Source organism: Monodon monoceros, unplaced genomic scaffold (genome assembly GCF_005190385.1).
Source record: "Monodon monoceros isolate NGI ecotype Baffin Bay Population unplaced genomic scaffold, NGI_Narwhal_1 Super_Scaffold_15, whole genome shotgun sequence".
NCBI lineage: Eukaryota > Metazoa > Chordata > Mammalia > Artiodactyla > Monodontidae > Monodon > Monodon monoceros.
In genome coordinates this window covers 10398284-10419030 of record NW_021703771.1, presented here as the reverse complement: position 1 = coordinate 10419030, position 20747 = coordinate 10398284, and positions in this window count along the sequence as shown.

Genomic DNA, 20747 nt, shown 5'->3' with positions numbered 1-20747 from the left:
GTACTTAAAAAGACATTTACGAGATGGAAAATTACTGTGGATTTTTATAGAAATCCCCTTATTAGAATTCTGCAACATTTTTCTTAAGGAATTCTTCCTTTTAAAAGTGTGGTTAATACCCATATTATGCTGTAGGCAACCAGAGTTTAAGATTTTTATTTAATGCATAAATATATTCTTCAAGGAGTGTTTCCACTCCAGTGAATATTTAAATATGCTCTAAGGCATTTGGGGTATTAAGGAAAGCTCGAGGAAATATATGAGCATTTGTTTTTCCAGAAAGCTATACCAGGAAAATGCATGAGGCATAAAGCTTGAAAATACCATATTTCCAAACAAAAGAAAGAATGTGTCTTCCACTCCCTCTTTTTCACTATTAGAAAGTGAATAAAATAAACATATCCTTCTTACAGACTTAAAGTTCAAATTGCTGTATGAGTCAGACTGTGATGATGTTCTCTATATCTTTCAAGTTATAATGAAATATAAGCAAACTACTATGGAAAAAATCTAGCCACAAGCTCCTTTTTTCTCCCTCTTCAATATAAATTAGGTTTTTTAAGCCAAAGCAAACCCTCATGCATGGGTTACAAACTTTATTTTGATTTCATTTTTAAATGACCCAACCAAAAATCCCTAAGCCAAATACCACAAGGAACTCTCTGCCTCCTCCTCCCCAAAGTAAGATTCTGGAATTAAACTCTCTTGGTTACAGTTACATAGTCACTTTAAAAGTATATGGCAGTCCCATTTTTGTCATTGAGGTAACTGATATACTTGAGCATAATATATTATTAATATTTAGCTCTTTGGCTCCTAAAAGAAAATATTTTTCTTTAAAAATTGATGTCATCAATCACTATAGAGTACAATTTGGCAATATTGATCTATTTATCATCTATCTCTTACAAATATACCTATTCTTCTACTGAGAAATTCATTTTTAGGAATTTATCCTGCAACTGTATTTCAAAAATTTTGCAGAGATTTATGTACAAAGATATTTACTGCAACATTGTTCTGTAAGAGCAAAAGATTGAAAACAACCCAAATGTCCACCAACATAAGGCTATTTAACAAATGAAGGTAGGTCAGTACAATGGAAAGCTATTCAGAAGTTAAAAAACAAAAGGCAGCTCCAATTTGACCTATATAGAATACCCAATGAGATATATTATCAAAAGAAAAAAACTAGGTTTTATAAAAGTATGTAAGATATACAATTGCCTTCAGTTATAAGTGCATATATACACTCATAAATAAATACAATATCTCTGGGAGCATACATGAGAAACTGGTAATACAGTTTGCCTGTGAGATAGGCTTAAATATCAACTAGTGTACAGGGTGGGCAAGAGAATTACCTCTCACTGAATTCCATTTTATTAGTTTTGAATATGGATTATGTGCATATATTATCTATTAAAATAATCATCTTAAAAGGTAATATACACCTAAAAAGCATTCTTTATGCTGAATATGATGAAGAAGAGAAACACTGCTTATGGGGAAAAAATAAACACGCTAGAGAAAAATAAAACCTAGCCAAACCAAAGAACACAAATGATTTTAAGCTGTTAGTATTTGGTGCTAACATTTAAAAATATTACTGAGACAATTGCAATGTGGTAAACATCTCCATTGTTTTCATAAATTTTGTTGTGGGAAGAGAATACTTGTCAGCAGCAATTAGAAAAAAATTAAAAGTAAAATATTGTTGGCTGATTGAATATTTGCAAACCACACATGAGGAAATAGATTTATTTAGAGTGGTTGGAGTCAAGGAGAACAAAGTTCCTAGAAAGAAGTTAGACTTTTCTTTCATGAGTCAAGAGCAATACCTGTGTCCAGAAGCTAATAAATACAAGTCAGGACCCAAAGGTCAGTTAGTAGGTCTACTTGATGAGAGGTCAAATCACTTATCATACAATGCATTGAAAGATCCTCTGATGGACTGTAAATCTCTTTATTATCACAAAGATTTTTGTCAAAAGACTTTATCCAACTGTGGGAGATGACTGAAAATGCTGTCTCTCATCCATCACTGTCACCATATTGAGCTCCAGACAATGAGTTCCAGAAAAAGAGCTATCATTGTTCAACTCAATTTTATTTTCTTTGCAAATATACAATGAGTGCAATAAAAGTATGTTAAAATATATTTTTGATAAGCATTTTTCCCTGGAAAAATATCTGCTAAATAATCTGTTTAAAATTTTAAATTCAAAAAGTAATGGCAAAGAGTGGGTTCCACAGGCTTCCTCATTTCTCAGCTACTGTTACAGGTTGAATTCTGTCCCTTTCAAAAACAAATTTGTATATTGAGGTCCTTAACCTCCAGTACCTCAGGAGGTAACCTAATTTGAAAATACAGAGTATTTGCAGATAATTAATTAATTAAGATGAGATCATAATGGAGAAAGTTGGGCCCCTAATCCAATATGTCTGGAACCTTTATAAAAAGGAAACTTTGGGCACAGACACACACACAGGGAGAGCACCACTTAGAAATAAAGGAAGAAATTAGAGTGATGTTTCTATAAGCCAAGGAATGCCAAAGATGGCCAGCAAACTACAGAAAGCTAGGCAAAACTCACAGAACGATCCTCCCTCACAGCCCTCAGAAGAAACCATTCCTGCTGACACCTTGATCTCAGGCTTCTAGCCTCCAGACCGAGAGACAATATATTTCTGTTGTTGAAGCCACTCAGTTTGGGGTCTTTGTTCCCACAGCCCTAGCAAACTAAAACACCCACCAGTATGACGAATTGAAGGAGAATTCCAGCTACATATGTAATTTTAAGATGTGCAGCTAGCAACACTGGGGAATTAGGAGCAGAAATCACCAAGAAAAGGAATAACTGAGATAGAAAGAAAAGGGATAAGGATTAAGGACAAGAACCCATATAGGATGAATGAAAGGAAAACTTCCTGGTTGAGAGTTAAGAGTATGTGAGATCCTCCATCTTCAAAGACATATCAGAGGGTCTAGTCCTCCCCACATCACAGCACTGTGCCCTATTAGCAACCTTAATTCCACTTGCAAACTTAATCCCCATTTGCTGCATAACCTGACGTATTCACAGGTTCCAGGGATTAGGGTGTGGACATCGTGGTTGGGGGTTAGAGCATTATTCTATCAGATATGGTAAACGTCAATTCCCTCATCTCTCTCTCCCTCTTCACTCCTAGAATACTTTTTTACTGTTTTTCAACATATTTGTGAAATATGTGTTTTTATAGTATTGTTTTGTGTATTTAAATTTTTCAATGATATTATATTGAATGAGAATTTACATTCCGGTTTACTCAGGGTAGTCTGGTTTACATTCATTGCTCTAACATAAGTACTAATAGCATTCTTATTCTCAAAAGCAGTTCAAGTCATATCATTCATACCCTGTCACAGCTAGCATTTTTCACTCAGCATATTTTATTTTATTTTATTTTTTTTTTGCGGTAGGCGGGCCTCTCACTGTTGTGGCCTCTCCCGTTGCGGAGCACAGGCTCCGGACGCGCAGGCTCAGCGGCCATGGCTCACGGGCCCAGCCGCTCCGCTGCATGTGGGATCTTCCCGGACCGGGGCACGAACCCGTGTCCCCTGCATCGGCAGGCGGACTCTCAACCACTGCGCCACCAGGGAAGCCCCATCATATTTTTAATATCCATGTTTTTGCTCATAAATCAACATTATAAGAGACTGGTTGTATTCTCTCTGTTCTCACTTATTTTAAATGTCTCAATTCATCAACATTTCCCCTACACTCTTTCTCAAAAGAGATGTGCAAAAATTCCCTCTATGACTGAAGTTTTTCAGTTTTCCTTTTCCTTCTGTCAATTTCTCCTTTAATGTATTTTAAAGTTATATCATTAAATGTACAAGGTTCAAAATTGCTTTACTCTCAAGTTTTTGAGAGTAAAGTTATTGCTTTTATCACGTTTTTCTGATAATAAAATAAAACTTTTCTTTGGTTGGTATTTATGTAGCTTATCTCTTCCATCTTTCCAGTTGTTTTAAAATTTTTGTCATTAACATTCAGATAATGTCACTAATAACTTTTATTTTGTAATTTTTTAGTTTAACCAGTAAAATTAATCTCTTTACATTTGCCTTAAATACTATTTTGGGACTTCCGTGGCAGTCCAGTGGTTAAGACTCCCCACTCCCACTGCAAGGGGCATGGGTTCGATCTGTGGTACGGGAACCGAGATCCCACATGCCACATAGCATGGCCAAAATAAATAAATACAAATTAAATACAGATATTTTGCATTTTTCTGCCATGCAATATTATGCTTTCTATATGCCGTCTTTTTCCTTTGCTTCTTTAACATGTTTAATTTAGAGAGAATCTATATCCCTTCTCTCCTCATGAATAATAATGAGAACATTTTAACTCTGGTTAACATCTTTCCCTTAACTTATTGCTGTCCAATATTTTATTTCCACATTGTTTTTACCCTCCCCCATTATTTCCTATAATTATTATTGGCTTTCACATTCTGTAGTTTTAGGCTGTCTTATATAGTCACAAATTTCTTTGTTCATAACTGCTTCTTGCCAACTCACTTCATATTGGATTCAGTTTCCTGAAATATATCTTGTTAAAGATCCTTCAGTATAGGTCTGCTCATGGTCAACTCTCAGATTTTGTTTGAATAAAGGTAACTTTATATAGACTTTTCAGACTTAAGAGTTTTTTTTAAATTTTAGGTTGCACTTGTTACACTTCTGCCCTGTAGAAATATTTCTTGTGACCAACTATATCTTCCAAAGCTTGACATAAAAATGTTTCCCGGGCTTCCCTGGTGGCGCAGTGGTTGAGAGTCTGCCTGCCGATGCAGGGGACACGGATTCGTGCCCCGGTCCGGGAAGATCCCACATGCCATGGAGCGGCTGGGCCCGTGAGCCATAGCCGCTGAGCCTGCGCATCCGGAGCCTGTGCTCCACAACGGGAGAGGCCACAACAGTCAGAGGCCTGTGTACCACAAAAAAACAAAAAACAAACAAACAAAAAAACTGATTATGTAAAAAGCGAGGTGTATAAATTACCAACTCCAACAATGAAAAGGTATACAACTTTAATATCCTATCAATATTAAAAAGGATATTTTGATGAGATGGACAAGTGCTGAGAAAAACATAACCAATAAAAACTGACAGAAGAAGAAGAAATTGAAAAACTTAGTAGTCATATATCAAAGAAATTAATTAAATATCCTCCCACAAAGAAAACTCTAGTCACAGAATGTTTTACTAGTAAATTCTTCCAAACATTTTAGGAAAAGAAGCAACAGTCTTACACAATTTTCTTTGAAATTAGAGAATTGGAAAAGAGAAAACACTTCCTGACTCACAATGTGACCAGCATAACTCTGATTTCAAACCATGACAAGGACGGTATAACAAAGGAAAATTATAGATCACTCTCATAATCATAGGTGCAAACTTAAATAATCAAAATATGAACAAAATAAATCTAGCAATACATAAGAAAGATAACACATCATAACTGAGGGTTTTTAAAATTATTATTCCAAGAATGCCATTGTCTACCCTTAGAAAACAATCAATGTAAATGCTATATTGTTGAATAAAAGGGAAAAAAATCTTATGATTATCTCAATAAGTCCAAAACAGGTGACAAAATTCATGGTTCACTCATGATTTAAACATAGCAAAGAAAAAATATAATTTCCTTATCCAAATAATGTTATCTACTAATGTTACTACTCTGGGTAAATGAAGTTTAATCCCAAGGGGGAACTCTGAGAGCTGGTGTAAAATACAAACTTCAGAGGTATCTAACTGATAAGCAAAGGAACTGGGCTATACAACTCCTATCAGTCGTTGGTTGAGTTCTCCTAACAGAGTTAATTCCTTGGAAATTCTGATTTGCTACTGCAGGCAGCAAAGAGTCTCCAGAGAACTGAGAATGCTTTCAGCAATAACAAAAAAATGTGGTTGCTGTCATTTAGAAACTGGGCTGGTGATGTGCACTAAGAGATGAGGGCAAGAGGATCTGATTGGGTTCCAATGAATCTATTTCTGAACACCTAAAGAAATGGAAAGGTATGCCATGTTCATAGATTCAAAAGCTTAATATTGTAAAGGTGTCAGTTATTCCCAGAGCAATAGTGATTCAATGAAATCCAATTCAAAATCCCAGAAATTTTTCAATTAACAGGCTATTTCCAAAATTGATATGGAAATTTAAAGAGTTAAGGACAGCCAAAGCAACCTTGAAGATGAACGAAGTTAGAAAACTTATGCAAACAGATATCAAGAATTATTTTAAACTTACAATAACTAAAATTATGTAGTATTAGCACAAGAATAGACAAACAGACAATGAAACATCAAAAGGAATCAAGAAACAAACCTACATATACATAGACACATGCTTTGAAAAAATTTATACTGCACAGAGAAAAAGAATGCCTCTCTTAAACAGCCACAGCTTAGCTGGATATGCACACGAAGGAAAATAAATGAATCCTGAGCCCTCTACCCAGTTGCAACAACCAATTCCAGACTGATCATAGATCTCTGTGTAAAAAGTAAAACAATATAGCTTATAGAATATATTAGAATAATATCATCATGTCATTGGAGTGTGCATGGATTTCTTAAATGGTCAATAAATGGACAAATCATAAAGGAAAATATGAAGACTTTCTGTTCATAAAATGAAGACTTTCTATTCATAAAAATCTACCATTACAGGGGTAAAAGGCAAACCACAGAGTGGGAGATGTTAGCAATTTTTAATGCATAAAAGACCTTATTATGGATTGAATGTGTCTTCCCAAAATTCATATACTGAATCCTAACCCTCAAAGGTGATGGTACTTGAAAGTGGGGCCTTTGGGAGGTGCTTAAGTAATGAGAATGGAACCCTTATGAATGGGACTACTGTTCTTATTAAAAAAAACCCCACAGATAACACTTACCCCTTCCACCATGTGAGGACACAGAAGTTGCTGGCTATGAACCAGGAAGAGGGCCTTAACCCAAGCATTCTGGTGCCTTAACCTTGGACTTCCCAGTCTCCAGAACTGTAAGAAATAAATTTTTGTTTTTTATAAGTTAACTAATCTGTGTTTTTCTGTTATAGCAGTCCAAATGAACTAAGACAGGCCTCATATCTAGAGTATGTGAAGAATTCTTACATATCAATAAGGAAAAATTAGTTAACCAATTTCAAAAATGAGGAAGAGACTTTAAAAGGCAATTCATGGAAGAGGTTATCAGCATGGCCAGTAAACACACTGGCCCCATTAATCATTAAGTAAATGTAGGATTCCAGGAAATATCCACAAAAATACCTAAAATTAAAAAGACTAACAACATTAAACAATGATGAGGATGTGAAGCATCTGGAACAGTTATATGCTGCTGGTGAATGTCTAAATCGGTACAATTTAGAAAACCATTTGTCAGAATCTCCTAAAGGTGAACAAATGTATGACAAAGCAATTTTCCCAGAGAAACACATAGGTTTATTTAAAGATACATACAGAAATATAGTGATTTTTGTAATAGGAAAAACTGGAAAGAGTAAAATAGAGTTTTTAAAAATATGGTATATTCATAAAATGGAATGGTGTACATCAACAAAGCTAATACTACTCCAGGAACATGGATTAATTTCTCAAAAATAATGTTAAAGATCAAACACAAGAGTACATATGATGTGATTTCATTGTAAAAGTTCTAAAACAGGTAAAACTAGCCTTTGGTTTCAATGGTGTTAGAAGTGAGAATCATGTTGCCTCTGAGAAAAAGAGAGAGAAGTCCTATGAGGCAGTATGAAGAAATCTTCTGAGATATTGGCAAGCATTTATTATGTATCTCCCTGGGAAGAGGTGATCTGGATGTGCTCACCTGTGAAAATACATTGCTTATGATTTGTTTATAATTTGTTCACTTATAATTTGTTTATTTTTCTACATTTGTTCTACTGTCATTAAAATGTTTATTTAAAAAAATATTTTAAAGTAAATAACAACCTACTAGCTATTTTTAATTTTCTTAATGCTAGATAAATCTTACTAGGGCATATATGACTTGAGTAAGGAAATTTTATCAGATTTTGCCCAGTTCTTTCGATGGGTTTCTTTTCATCTATTAATTTCTACTACACATGATTTAATTTATTTGAATAATAATTATGGTTCTGTGTACTTATCTATCACATATTTACATATGTATCTTTCTGTGTATAGCACACAAAGTTGAATTGGAAGATGAACACAAAATAATAACACTGTTTATTCTGCAGCTGTTTGTTGTATTCAGTATTATTTTTATCTTTATATGGAATGCTATAATTTTTTAATAAAAATAATAAACAGTTTATACTTCAGAGAAATAATTCAACCTCTTAAGTGGTTTTTAAATCACATCTTCTAAATAGGTTAAATATATCATTTGTTAAAAACAAATTTACTCACATTTGCACCCCATGTCTTTGTCAATTTTTTTATTCTTTCTTGATCTTTTCCATCCAAGATAACTGCAAACTGAAATGACTTCAAAAGAAGTTTCAAACATCTTTATTTTATTATTCGATTTTACTTTCTATCTTATTTCTTGCTACTCAACACTACCTCTTTTTTCCTTTTAAAGATTCCTGCTGAGTTCCCTTGAAATTTGCATGGATGATTTTTTAGGGTCATTTGAAAGAGTGATGGCTTCATGTATCATTGTCCATGTTTCCTCAAGCAGGTCACTAAAATTAAGATACACCTGTATCTCTAAACTAGCATAAAATAAACAAATGAGCATTTGCATATGTTTTATACCTTTACATTGACTTTTGCTGCTCACTACCAACTTATCAGTTACGGTTGGAGAAGCACAGTCTTTGAATTCACTTTGGGAAGCTCACTATCACAGCATTCCCTTCCTGCCGCAGCCCTCCGTGATTCAGTTGATCCTTTACTTAACTTGAATATTTTTCTGATTTCAAAATCAAGTACAAACCTCCTGTTTTTAGCTACAGAGCCATGTTCCAATTGAAACCATAAATTTATAAGGATTACATCTTAAAACTATCAGTGAACAACAATCCAAAATCACATGCAGAAAGTATTCAGAATTTTTATTTTCATCTCATCAAGAAACCCCCAGTATTTTCAACTTGTTTATAAACATGCTGATGAAGAAAATTGTGGCTGAAAATTGATCTAATTTTAGGAGAAAATATGTGTTTATATAATCAAAATTAAAAAGAAAAAATCTCTGATTTTTTGAATGATAGACTTGTTTTTCGAAAACAGCTGTATAATCCTCTCTGAACTCATGCATGTAGCTATTGTCTGCTCTCATCAGCAAGCCCTTTTCATGCATTTCTGATCCTTTAAGCATAATCTTTTCATATTACAATGGTAGGTGGATTAACAATGGTAAACAATGGTAAACAAGATGACTACTGGGTTAAAGCTACAAGATCTCCCACTAACAAAATAGTAAATCTTCTAATTACTCATTAAACGTAAAATAAAATTTATTTGTTATCTGGACATTTACAAATAAATTTGAGATTTGTTAATATGAATTCTGCCAATTTTCCTTCTGAATGGAGTTGAAGCAATATTTTAAGTGTAAAAAATTTTAAACCTTCTTTCCCTAAACTTTTTTGTGTCCCCAGTATAATTCCTCTTACCCAAGGAATATAAGTACCACAATTGGAAAAGCATAGATCCAGGGGAAAGGGTCAAAATGTTACCGAGTTCAAACTTGTACTGCTCACTGCACAACAGGCCAGTAAATCAAGAGATGAAGTGTTGAGGCAAGGAATAGTGACTTTATTCAGAAAGCCAGTAGACCAAGAAGATGGTGGACTAGTGTCCCAAAGAACCATTTTACCTGAGTTAGAATTCAGGTTTCTTTTTACACTAAATGGGGACAGGGTTGTGGTTGGTTGCTGCAAACTTTTTGGTGCTGGAATCCTTTGTTCTTGCAGCTGTCCACGTAGGTCTGGTCACATGTTCCTGTGAACCTCCAGCAAGACACATGTTATTCTCTCTTCTGCAACTTTGTGTCTCTATAGGAATAGAAAATTTTATACTTTTAAAGGTCAGGGCCTTGAGAATGTGCTATCCTGTATATTTCAGGCTAGAGGAAACATTCTTTTGCAAAAGTTGCAGAGACAGAGTGACTAAGCACAGGCAGTAGAGTGCAGACGTTAGAGCTAAAGAAGTAGATCCACTATGGAGGCAGGTTTGTTCTCTGTTACAAAAGGAGACCACTCAGCCAGCTTCCAACTGAATGGGCTAAATCCCTTTTATTTATTTATCTATCTATCTATCTATTTATTTATTTTGAGACTCAAACATCTTTCAGTTTATTTCACTGGGGATTTGAGCCCAAAACACTTGAAAATTACAGTGTGTGGAGTCTCTTTAAGTGCTTGTTTTAGAAATAAAAGGGTAACAGCATTCATGCACCCAGAGTCACTGAGCGTGTCTATCTCTAACATGGAAACCAATCAAAAACAATCAATCAACCAATGACAAAAAGAGACCCCTACACTGTGTATTAGTGTTCTATTGGAACAAATAAATCAATGTATGAGTAAATATCTATAGTTTAGATACACTTTGCCTCCTTGTATTGACCACTGTCCCTAGACTTGCACACTAAAATCCAGTCACACTGGCTTCCTTTCAGTTCCTTTCAATCCCAGGATATTTTCACAAGTGGTTTTCTTTGCCAGGAATATGCACATGCACACACTTCACCTGGCTGGTCAGTATTCATCATTCAGGTCTCCACAGTCACATCAAATTCAATAAAGCTCACAATTATCATCATGTTTCCTAACTTGTGCACACATGCACACACTTTACCTGGCTGGTCAGTATTCATCATTCAGGTCTCCACAGTCACATCAAATTCAATAAAGCCCACAATTATCATCATGTTTCCTAACTTGTGTGTATTACTTCATCATTTAAAAAATGCTTCTATATAATAAGCAACAAGGACCTATTGTATGGCACAGGGAACTATATGCAATATCTTGTAATAAGCTATAATGGAAGAGAATGTAAAAAAGAGAAAAAATATATATATGATATATATACATATATATATGTATAATTGAGCCACTTCGCTGTACACCTGAAACTGGTACAACATTGTAAATCAACTATATTTCAATAAAAAATTTAAAAAATAATAATTTTAAAAGTAAAAATAAAAAATACTTTCATATTCATTTTTCTTCTTCTCATAGAAGCAACATTTCTCGTTATATGGAGGCAGCGCAGCATCAAGTGCTTTGGTCTCGGAACCAGATGACCTGGCTTTCCATCCCAACTTGGCCACCTACTTATTGTAAGACATGACAAGATACTTAATCTCGCAGAGGCTTCGTTTCTTGACCTGTAAATGGTAATGATGACAGTGCCTATCTCATAGGGACTGGAACAGTGTCTAGTGCTTTGTAATTACTCAATAAACACTATCATTCGTTATTTCCTCCCTTACTTTTTAGATGAAGCTAAGTGATTTGGTCTAGGTTAGACAAATAGTCTTTTGATTCCTTTTACATATAGTTCTGGGGGCTTTCTTCTTCAAAGCAGGCTCATTTTTGCAATAATTATAAGTAATTTAAAAATTAGCATTTAATTCCAAGAGATTGTGTAGGAAATTTTACTGAATGTAAGTCCTGCCAGAGAGAACTTGATTTTTGTTTTCTAAATGACTGGCTGTTTTTACATTTATATTCAAGAGAAAACATTTTTCAGAGTCCTATTTTCAATGAAATGCATTGACATTTCTTACAGATGACATGCTGTACCAATTGAAACCAGCACCAAAAAGGAAAAAAAGAGGAGAAACAAAGTTTATGACATTTAACATTGAATGCCAAGCTCTCTCATCATTAGCAGACAGAGCCTCTTTTTGTTAATTTATGCAATCAGAAATTGTGACCTTTGTCTCTTTTTTCTGTAATGACCACAGACTTATATTATTGTTCTGTGCAGTTTCTTCCTGGACACTTGTTCTTTTTTATTTGCATTTTATTTTTTATTTACAAATTATTTCACTTTAATTTTGAAAGAAAAAAATCTGTCTTCACTAACTTTACTTTTAAATTGACATTGATTGATAACAATTATCCAGTAGAAAACTAAAATAAGGAAAAAACTCCCACCCTGACACCACTGTTCTTAAGAATATTTTTTCTTACACGGGAGAGTGAGAAATGGCATCTACACCTTGCATGTGGATTCCTAGGATTCTTTTCCATTAAAAGTTACTGAAGAAGCTAAAGACTTCTAAAGCTGGGGTCTTTACAGGAATCTTTCAAGTTCTTAATACCTGAAATTATTGTAATATTTGTTACCTAAGTATGTTCATACATGTCAAGGAAGACTGTCAAATTATATGCTTTTCTTAAGTAACTTGTCAGTGAGTGTCTTTATTTCTCAATGGTATTTAGGATCCTAGGTTTAGAGCTCAAATACAATCCTTATAATTCATCCATTTTGTATTTTCCCATTTGCCTACTTCCTAAAATTTCTTTGTAACCCCAAAATCTATACTGGCAGTGGCTTCAAGGTCATTCATGGATGTGTGTAGACTTGCAAAAATCTTGAGTCACCCACCGCACACTTTATCAGCCAAAATCAGACTAAGCATTGTTCTGCCCTCTTGTTTCAGATCTCATACTGTAAACAAGTGTGTCCTTTTCAGTCAATTTAATGCCATATTTTTCATATTTTCATACCTTCTGTTGGTGGTTTTGCTGTTTAAAAGTCTCCCCGCCAAGCATGTTGCTGAAGTATTTTCTAGAGTTTATAAGCACAAGAATACTGCAATGTGCCTTAAGGAGAGAACGTGTCTTGAGGTAAGCTTTGTTTAGGCGTGCGTTATAGTACCATGGGTCATGCCTTCAATGTTAATGAATCAATAATACATATTAAATAAATTGTATTTTAACAGAAACACACACAAAACAAGAACCAGGTAGAAGCTAAATCTGTATAATGGAACTTTTTACCTATGTCTACTTTCCCACTCTCGACTAGGAATTGTGGAGACTGTGGGATGGAGCCTGTCAGTCATCCCGGACCTCCAGTACTGTGAGCAGAGTCAGCTCTCCCTCCTCTCCTGAGAATAGGGACCTGAGAATCATGTGGGCTGATAATAAGAAAATACTACGAACAACTCGAAACCCATAAATTCAACAACTTAGATGAAATGAATAAATTTCTTGAGATGCAAACCACCAAAACACACTTATGAAAAAACAAGATAGCTTTAATAGTTCTATATCTATTAAATACACTAAATTTTTAGTTAAAATATTCAAAAAGAGAGATCCCAGTTCCATACGATTTTACTGGTGAATTCTACAAAACATTTAGGGAAGAAATAAAATCAATTCTACACAGTCTCTTCCCAAAAAATAGGAGAGAACACTTTCCAAATCATCTTATGTGGCTCACATTATCCTAATTCCCAAACTAGACAAAGATAGAACAAGTAGAGAAAACTATAAACAATATCTCTCATGAACATAGACATAAAATCCTCAACAAACACTAGTAAATCATATCCTCCAATATATGAAACAAAAAATACAACATGACCAAGTGAGGATTACTCCAGGAATGCAACAGTTACTTAAAAATCAATCAATATAATCACCATATAAACAGTCTATAGGATAAAAGCCACAGTATCATATCAATTGATGTAGAAAAATCATTTGACAAAATTCACATTACCCATTTACAATAAAACTATCAACAAACTAGGAATAGAAGAAAACTTTTTTCAACCTGATAAAGAGCTTCCATAAAATAACATGCAGCTAATATCATACTTAATGGTATAAAACTGAATAATTTCCCTAAAATCTGGAAAAAAGTAGGGATTCCACTTTCTCTACTGCAGTTCAACATAGTAATAGATGTCTTAGTTCATTAAAGTAACAAAGGAAATAGAAGACATATAGATTGGAAAGGAAGAAATAAAACTGCCCTATTTGCAGATGATAATTGCCTATGTAGAAAGTCTCAAGGAATCTACCAAAACCAAAAAACTTCCTAAAAGTAACAAGTGAATGTAGCAAGGTCACAGGAAACACAGGTCAATCTACAAAGACTGTATATTTCTCTACAATAGAAATGAATAACTGGAAACCCAAATTTAAAATACAATATCATCTATAATAGCTTAACAAAAAAGAAATACTTAGATATAAGCCTATGAAAACATGTGCATAGTCTGTATGCTGAAAACTACAAAAGAGTTCTGAAATAATTCAAATAATTTATAAATAAATGGACAAACAGTGTTCATTGATTAGAAGGCTCACCATAGTAAGATGTGAATTTTCACTAAATTGATTTACAGGTGCAAACAATGTCTATCAAAATTCCAGCAAACTTTTTTAGAGATACAGACAAGCAGTTTCAAAAATTTATATGGAAGAATGAAGGGAATAGAAAAGCTAAAGCAATATTGAAAAAGAGAATGTGTTTGGAGGAATCATAATGTTAAGGCTTATTATTCTGCTATAAAAACAAAGAAATGTGGAATTGGTAAAGAATAGACACACAGATCAATTGAACACAATAAAGTCCAGAAAGAGATCTACACAAGTAGGTCTGCTTTTGACTTTTGCCAAAAATACAAAAATAATTCAATAGAAAAAAGATTTTTTTCAAAAAATTGTGTTGAAACAATTGGAATTCCACAGGCAAAAATATAAATCTAGACCTAAACCTTACACCTTGTAAAAAAGTAACTCAAAATGGGTCATTGATCTCACAGAAAAGTGTATAACTATAAAACTTTTAGGAAAAAAAAAAAAAAACAGGGAAGAATCTTTGTTACCAGGGATTAGGCAAAGAGTTCTTAGGACTATCACTATACTTAGACATCTAAATCACTATACATTAAAAAAAAATAGATATCATTCATATTAAAGAATTAAAAACTTTTCTCTATAAAGTAACCTGTAAAAATGATTTAAGGACAAGCCATGGACTGGAGGAAAATATTTACAAATCATATATCTGACAAAGAATTGTCTCACAATATGTGAAGAACTCTTTAAACTTAATAGTAGAAAACAAAAAAATTCAATTATAAAATGTAAAAAGACTTGCACAGACCCTTCATCAAAGAAGACATACAAATGGCAATAAGCACGTGAAAAGATGTTCAACTTCATTAGCTATTAGAGAATTGTAAATAAAAACCACTCTGATATATACTCCAACTACAGTGGCTAAAATAAAAATACTAGCAATATCAAGTTCTGTTGAGGAACAGCCAGATATTTTACAATTGCTAGTGATAATATAAAATGATACAGCACTCTAGAAAACAGTTAAGTTTCTTATGAAACTAAATATACACTTGCCATAAGACACAGAAGTTGTCTTTCAGGTATACATCTTAAAGAAATGAAAAGTTATGAGAGTTTGTTGAGAGTTGGAGTAAAGATCAGATTACAAGGAGTAAGACCTTACCTACAGACAATCCTAAAGAATCCACAAAAAAACCCTCTTAGAGGTGACAAACTAATTCATCAAAGTTGCATGGTGCAAGACGAACACAAAAAATCAACTGTGGCTCTTTACTTCAGCAAAGAATAATTCAAAAAGGAATTTGGGAAAGCAATTGTGTTTATAATAGTACCTAAAAAAATCAAATACTTAGGATTAAGTCTAACCTTGGAGGTGAAAGTCTTGTACACTGTAAGCTACAAATTATTGTTGCAAGAATTAAAGAAGAACTAAATAAATGGAAATACATCTCATGTTCATGGATAGAAACACCAAAAGAACAGGGAACAAAAGAAAACTAGATAAACTGGACTTCATCAAAATTAAGAACATTTTTGTGCATCAAAGGATACTATCAAGAAAGCAAAAAGACAACTTATTGAATTGGAGAAAATATTTGCAAATTATATATGTGGTAAGAGATTAAAATTCAGAATAAGTAAAGAACTCCTACAACTCAACAACAACAACAAACCCAGTTGAATGACCTTGAAGAGACGTTTCTTCAAAGATATACAAATAGGCAATAAGCACATAAAAAGATGCTTAACATCGCTAGTAATTAGATGAATACAAATCAAAACCAGAAAGAAATAGCATTTCCCACCTGCTAGGAAGGTGATAATTGTTTAAAAATGGAAAGTAACAGTGTTGATTAGAATTTGGAGAAATTGGAACACTTGAGCATTACTGATAGCAATGTAAAATTGTGCAGCCACTGTAGAAAATAGTATGGTGGTTCCTAGAGCCATATATATGGTTCCTCAAACTATACAAAGTTAACAATCCCATTCCAAGCAATAAATCTAAAAGAATTGAAAGTAAGGATTCAAACAAATATTTATACACCAGTATTCATACCAACATTATTCACAATAGCCCATGGGTCCATCAACTGATGAATGAATGAGCAAAATGTGATACACACACGCACACACACACACACTGAAATATTATTCAGTCATAAAAAGGAATTAAATTTTTATTTTTGCTACAATATGGATGGACCTTGAAAACATTATGCTGAGAGAAGAGATAAAGTTGTCAGAGTAGGAGGATGCTGGGGTCCCCTCCCCTCAAAAACACATCAAAACTAAAACTACATGTAGAGTGACTCACTGAAATCTACCTGGGGACTAGCAGAATAGCTCTACTACAACCAAGGCTGTAAAGAAAGAACCACATGGAGTCGGGTAGGAAGGGAGGAGAAGCAATATGGTCAGAATCCACACCCTTAGCAGGGAACACAGAAGAGGAAGGGGATATCATAGGCTCCAGGATCCTCCCTGGGGAGCAAGGGGTTCAAGACACATATTAGCTACCTCAGCCCTGGGGTCTGACACTGAGAAGACAAGCCCCCTTAGCTGGGGGCTTACCAGAAGGCTGTAAGAAACTAAGACTTCGGTCTTGAAGAGTGTACATGGATTTTCCCACTCCCAGTCACAGTGCAGACGCAGCAGATTGAAAACTGCTTGAGGCTTTGTCTAGCTTTCCAGGATCACCCCAACATGCTCCCCACCCTGCACCAGGCACTTGTTCCAGCCCTCCTTGGTCCAGCACTGCTCTCCACTAGGGTGAAGTCTGCTATTGCTGATGAGAGTGCACCAGGACAGTGACACCACTGAGTATAGGAGAAGACTCAGCTTTCACCTGACTCTGGCTCTAGCCCCTCCTACTCCAGCCCTACCTCCCACCAAAGGGTAATTCTACCAAACATATAAAAGAAGAGTTAATACCTATCCTTCTTAAACTATTCCAAGAAATTGAAGAGGGAACACTCCCAAATTCATTCTGAGGCCATCATTACCCTAATAGCAAAACCAGATAAAGATACTATAAAAACAATTACAGTCCAATATTCCTGATGAATATAGATGTAAAAATCCTCAACAAAATATTAGCAAATGAAATTCAACAATACATAAAAAGGATCATAATCATGATCAAGTGGGATATATTCCAGGGATTCAAGGATGGTTCAATACCCCAAATCAATTAATGCAATGCACCACATTAACAAAAGGAAGGATAAAAATAACATGATAATTTCAATAGACACACAAAAAGCACTTGACAAAATTCAACACCATTTGGGATAAAAACTCTCAACAAAATTTGTATAGAGTGGATATATCTCCACATGATAAAGGTCATCTATGACAAACCCACAGCTTACATTACACTCATTGGTGAAAAACTGAAAACTTTTCTTCTAAAATTAGGAACAAGGATGCCCATTCTCACCATTTGTAGTTAACATTGTATTGGAAGTCTTAGTCACAGCAATCAGACAAGAAAAATAAATAAAAAGCATCCACATTGGAAGATAAGAGGTGAAACTGTCACAACTTGCAAATGACATGATACTACATATAGAAAACCTTAAGGTCTCCACCAAAAAAGAATTAGAATTAATAATTCAGTAAAGTTGCAGGGTACAAGATTAATGTATAGAAATATGTTTATTTTCTATACAATAATGAAATATCAAAGAGAAAGCAAAAAAATCCCATTTAAAAATGGATCAAAAAGAGTAAAATGCATAGGAGTAAACTTAAGGAGGTGAAAGACCTATACTCTGAAAACTGTAAGACATTGATGAAGGAAATTGAAAACAACACAAATAAATGGAATGACATCTCTTGTTCATGGATTAGAAGAATTAATATTGTTAAAATGTCCATACTATGTAGAGCAATCTAGAGATTCAACTCAATCCATCAAAATACCAATGGCATTTTTCACAAAACTAGAACAAATAATTTAAAAATTTCTATAGAACCACAAAAGACCTCAAAAAGCCAAAGCAATCTTGAGAGAAAAGAACAAAGTTGGATGCATCATGCTTCCTGACTTGACACTACACTACAAAGCCATAGTAATCAAAACAGTATGCCATTGGCATCAAAACAGACACATAAATCAATGGAACAGAACAGAGACCCAAGAAATAAACCCTCACATCTATTGTCAATTAATGTATGACAAAGGAGGCAAAAATATCAGTGGGGAAAAGATAGTCTCTTCAGTAAGTGACGCTGGGAAAATTGGATAGTTACACACAAAAGAATGAAATTGGAACATTTTCTCACACCATAAATAAACTCAAAATAAATTAAACACCTAAGCATAAGACATGAAACCATAAACTCCTAGAAGAAAACATAAGCAGTAGACTCCTTTTTTAATTTAATTTTATTTATTTATTTTTGGCTGTGTTAGGTCTCCGTTGCCACGCACAGGCTTTCTCTAGTTGTGGCCAACGGGGGCTACTCTTCGTTGCAGTGCACGGGCTTCTCATTGTGGTGGCTTCTCTTGTTGCAGAACATGGGCTCTAGGCATGCAGGCTTCAGTAGTTGTGGCACATGGGCTCAGTAACTGCGGCTCACAGGCTCTAGAGCACAGACTCAGTAGTCGTGGCACACGGGCTTAGTTGCTCCATGGCATGTGGGATCTTCCCAGACCAGGGCTCAAACCTGTATCCCCTGCCTTGGCAGGTGGATTCTTAACCACTGTGCCACCAGGGAAGCCCAACAGTAGACTCTTTAACATAGATCTATGCAATAAATTTTTGCTTCTGTCTCCTCAGACAAGGGAAACAAAGGCAAATATAAAAAAATCAGACCTAATTAAACTTAAAAGCTTTTCTTAATTTAATTTTTATTTTATGTTATAGTATAGTTGATTTACAATGTTGTGTATAAAAGCTTTTGAACAGCAAAGAAAACCATCAATAAAATGAAAATGCAACCTACTAAATAGGAGAAGATATTTGTAAATGATATGTCTGATAAAGGGTTAATATCCAAAATATATAAAGAGGTCATATGAACAACTAAATAGGAAAAATACAAGCAATCCAATTAAAAAATGGGCAGAAAACCTGAATAGACATTTTTCCAAAGAAAACACAGGCACATGAGATGATCCTCAACATCACTAATCATTAAGGAAATGTGAATCAAAACCGAAATGAGATATCACCTAACACCTGACAGAATGGTTATCATCAAAAATACAGCAAATAATAAATTTGGCAAGGATGAAGGAAAAAGGGAATGATAGTTCACTGATGGTGGAAATGTAAATTGGTACAGTCACTTTGGAAAACAGTATAAAGATTCCTCAAAAAATTAAAAATAGAACTATCATATCCAGCAATTCCACTCCTGGGTATATGAGTGAAGAATATGAAAACACTAGTTCAAAAAGATATATGCACCTTAACACTCCAACGTTCATAGCTTCATTATTTACAATAGCTAAGATATGGAAGTATATATACACAGAGTGGAATATTACTCATCCATAAAAAAGAATGAACTTTTGCTATTTGTGACAGCAAGAATGGACCTGGAGTATGTTATGCTAAGTGAAGTAAATGAGACAGAGAAAGACGAATACTGTACGTTTTCACTTATATGTGGAATGTAAAAAATACAACAAAAGAATGAATGTAATAAAGCCAAAGCAGACTTATAGATACAGAGGACAAACTAGTGGTTACCAGACAGGAAAGTCATGCAGGGAGGGAAAGATACAGGAAGGGATTAAGAGGTACAAACTACTAGGTATAAAATAAATAAGAACCAAGGGTGTAATGTACAGCACAGGAAATATTGCCAATATTTTATAATAACTTTAAAGGGAGTATAATCTAAAAATTATTGAATCACTGTTTTGTACACCTGAAACTAATATAACATTGAAAGTAAACTATACTTAAATTAAAAAAAAAATTATGCTTAGTGAAATAAGCCAGACACAAAGGACAAATATATTATTCCATTTATATGAAGTACCTAGAACAGTAAAATTCATAGAGACACAAAGTGCAATAGAGGTCCCAGGGACTGGGGGGAACAGGAGGGGAAAGTTATTGTTTAATGGGTACAGAGATTTTGGTGGGGGTGATGAAAAAGTTTTAGGTGTAGGTAGTGGTGATGGTTATACACGTTTGAGAATGTATTTAATGCCACTGAATTATACACTTATAAATGGTTAAAATGGTCAATATTATACAAGGTATAATTTTCGACAATAAAAATAAATTCTTGGGTTTCCCTTGTGGCGCAGTGGTTGAGAGTCCGCCTGCCGGTGCAGGGGACGCGGGTTCGTGCCCCGATCTGGGAAGATCCCACATGCCGCGGAGCGGCTGGGCCCGTGAGCCATGGCTGCTGAGCCTGCGCGTCCGGAGCCTGTACTCT